Below are 4,314 nucleotides of genomic sequence, written 5' to 3' on the forward strand. Positions count from 1 at the left end.
TGGACGCTTCAATACTTCCCGCTTATGGCACCATCCTTTAGACACTATACTGTTGAAATCATATCTCTTTTAAATCCGTTTCTTTAAGTTTACTCCAAATAAGTCGGCAATAATTTCTTTTGTAGCTATCCGAGTTGACGGTGTCTTACATTCTCTATTTTCAAAGGAGTAAGAATCTATCAAACTTATAGCCCAAGTGTCATTTCATTTCATTTTTAAATTTTGCAGATGCAAAGGTCTGTCAACAGTTACTTATGGATTTTACTGCCTTAGAGATGTCAATTCTGCTTTTTGACATATCGGATTATCTAAAAAACTATTGCTTAAGATTAATAAATTAAATAAAATTCAATTTATAATTAAATGTTAAACTTTTCTTACACATTTTCTTGCAATTTTCTTGCTTTTATGTACCAAATTACCCAATTACTAAGTAAAATCTAAATACCACTTATATTTGATGATTTGAATAAAAGCTTTGCTTAATAACTATCACTGAACTAACTAAATATCAGTGCCGGACTAGAACTACGAAATTACTGACTTTTTATAATCTATAACTGCTTTAATTATTGTTATTTTAATGATATTAAATAAAATAAAATAAATAATCTTTAACTAACACGGTCTAAATAACTTTTTGGTACCTGTGATACCAGGATTTTATGAACCGATCAAAAAAAAAACTTAGAATCATTACAGGAACCCTAACAGGGAACAGTAACCTAAAATATCACCTTACAAGACTAGGTACACTTACGGATGCAAACTGTAGATTATGCGAAGATAATAAAAAGTCAGCGACAGACTCCTGAGAATGTATATTCTTACGGTATAGGCAATAAAACTTTGTAAAGTAGGTTCTATACTACTTTTCATTCAGGTGACAGGGTTTACAGAACTGTTCTAAACGCAGACGGGGTACAATAGACGAGACGGTCGCAGTGCCACATCCTTTAACAATAATAATAATATTCTACTATTCAACGTTATATATATATTATATTTCGAGGTCTATGTGCGGCTTATTGCCTATAATTCTTTAGTGTAACCAAATGGAGCCAAAGCTAATACTGATTTATTGTAAGCAAAATGTAGGATTCTACGCTTTTAAGTATTGCTTCAAACTCCATACCTATCAATTTTGATATATTATTATTTCATAAATTAGAACTTAATTTAATGGAAAATAAGTGATAAATCTTTGTGATAAATTGTTAGATTTTTGTGAAATTTTATAATAAAACTATGATTAAATAATATTTCTATTTTGCTCGAAACTAATAATTCATTCAGTTTTTCTAATATTGTACAAAATCCCTACCTATCACTTGAAAGTGCATTAAATCTTGATTAAAATTCAATATGAAAAGGAGTCCTTTTTCTATTTGCATACTAAAAACTTCAAGGAAATTTTAATTAAACATGCTCAATTCAATTTTTGATTTATAACCTTCAAAGCCAGACACTCATACTCGATATTGCATATTCCGTATTCCATAGTCCATATTCCATATTCCATATCAACTAAAATACTATAGTATATATAACTATATAACAACTACAACAAATACAATATACAATTTATATACAATATATTTTGCTGTAATCAGAGTGAGATCAGAAGGAAAGCATTTAGCATGTTTGCAACAAATTGAAAATGGCAATGTCAGCTTAAGTGACTGGTGCGACGATAATTGCAAATAAATGACTAAAGACAGAATTCGATAAAAACATTTTAAGTGAGTGTGTGTGTACGTACTCGTATCTTCATGAAAGTGTAGATACATATGTGTTAACTGCACATATACTACACACTACACACTATAAATATGAAACAATATTAAGAGCACGGTAGCATGAAATATTTGAATATTCTTTGAATTTTATAAATACAAGCGAAGCTGCGGGCATGAGGCATAACTCAACATTTGCCATTCACACAAGAAAAGGCAACCAACCGAAATGTTTCGTAGTTGGAGGAATCCACTATACGGGTGTACATGCATAATGCATAATGGACAACTCCTTACTTTTGCACATTTTATGGAAAACCACAAGAGCTCCATCTTCATGTACAACTTGAGACCATCAACAAGATACAAAATATTTTACATGTACGACTACTGGTCAAGAGTGGAAGACTGGGCCATACAACTTACCCACAAGCAGTTTTCGAGCAAAAAAACCAAAAACTTAATAGAGCAAAGTACGAAAATGCAGGCAAATTTCTTCTTCATACTTGGCACTGAAGTGAAGTCCATGTACGAGTTTGTTTCTAAAATTTTAGTATAAAATATTTTTAAGTTTTTTGTGGTATGATAAAATATTATAGAACATACATATATTTACATATCCATATATAAGTCTGTACATATTTTCATATATATATATATTCTCAAGTCAAATATGTGTACAATAGAAAAACTTTCTTAAAATTTCTAATGAATTCGAAATAGTACAACAAAAATACCAGTATAACTTAGCACAGCACCCTCTGCGAGGTCTATAATAGTGGTGAAGGTACTTCTCTTCTGACAGTCGGATGAGTGTGTGTATTGACACGTATATTGCTGGTATGCGAGTCTGTACTCGTATATGCTACTTCTATGAAACACCACCACTCCAATTCAAACATTTAGATGCTGTCAGGCAGAAATTATAAATGAAAATTCCTACAAGAACATTTTCTATACGTGACAGAGAAACTTTTCTTACCAACCATGCCAAGCTAAGCCAAGCCAATAACAGTTTTTACTTTCTTGCCCCTTCTGGAAGGGAAGTTACTTCATATCCAACTATTTTGGCATTTGTATGCTGACGATTTGATAGTGGGCAGCTGCTTGAGTGGGTTTTTGTTAGATTGCGATAAATAATTTTCATTTATTTATTTTATTTTTCTGGTGAACAAGATATTTCCTTGCATATGACATAAGTATACATTTTTTTTATAAATTTATTTATATCATTTTCAGTATTTTTTTAGTTTTTTGCCATTTTGAAAATAATTGAATTATTTTTTTTCCCATGGTCTTATAATAATCTACTTGCTTTTATTATTAACTTTCTATGTATCTAAATAAAAGTTCTTATTTACTGCATAAAGCATATAAAAATTAAGCAATTATTCTGAAGCATTTCCTGAATGACTTTAATATAGCAGCACTTTTTTACAAAAACCGATATTAAATCAAGTGGCTTTATCTTTGGCTAACTCGGTCAAGTGCTCCATCAGTTTTTGGTAGAAAAGTTTTTAACACAGGTTTTTCTTCTTCTTTTAGTTTTGAATTAGAACATTTGTAAAATATTTTTGGTTTTGAGAAAAAGATAACGTTTTGTAATACCAGTATGAACTAATTTTATTTGAGGCACATTAGTTACAATATAAAATTTTAATTTTTAATTTAGAATTATTTGTCCTATGTTAAGAAAGGTTTTTAAACACAAAGAGGTTTCAACACATAAACTACAATAATAATAATATATTAAGCATACGTTCCGTAAAATATTAATTTTAATTTCTAATTAGACATTTTATATGCTCTGACGAAAAATCCATTTCGAATAGAAAATGAGGTAATAGTTGGATTATTTTCAAACCCAAAGAATTTTTAATGACGTAAGTTCTTGAGCTTACCATACATTTTTTCCAAATATTAATAAATGTAAATCATAAGTGGTCTTCAAAACAATTATTGGTTTAATCATTCATTTAAAACATCATTTTTGGACTTCAAATGCCAAAAATTGTACCGTATTAAATTAGAACCGTGGACCCATGACTTACTACATAAAGCCAACAAAGTACGTTAGCTTTATTAAAATTAAAAAATTTTTTCAATTTTTGTTGTTTACTTATAAATAACTATTGTATTTACTATATTATCAATTAGAAGTAACGCATAAACTACAGCTATATAAATTAACTTAATCATTGTAATCAAACTGTTATTAATAGAAAATATTTTAAAATGAAACCATAAAATAAATAATATTTATATATTTAAAAAAAATGTATCTATTGTTGTAAACATATACTTTAATTTGGTTTTAAATAATAAATTCAAAAATCGCCTTAGCTTGACAATGCTATTGATTAAATGATAAACTTTTCAAAAAATCATAAGTACTCATTATTTTATGACCAAACGATTTTTAATACAGTGTTTTCACAGACAAATTGGTCAATTGTCTGCAATAGTTAAAAATAAAAATTAAAAAAAAAAAAAGAAACAAATTATTTTATAATAATTTTTATTTAATCAATATTTCGACTTTCGTCTCAAGTCATCATCAGATGATGACTATGATACA

This window comes from Teleopsis dalmanni, chromosome 2, assembly GCF_002237135.1.
Source record: "Teleopsis dalmanni isolate 2A chromosome 2, ASM223713v2, whole genome shotgun sequence".
Lineage (NCBI taxonomy): Eukaryota > Metazoa > Arthropoda > Insecta > Diptera > Diopsidae > Teleopsis > Teleopsis dalmanni.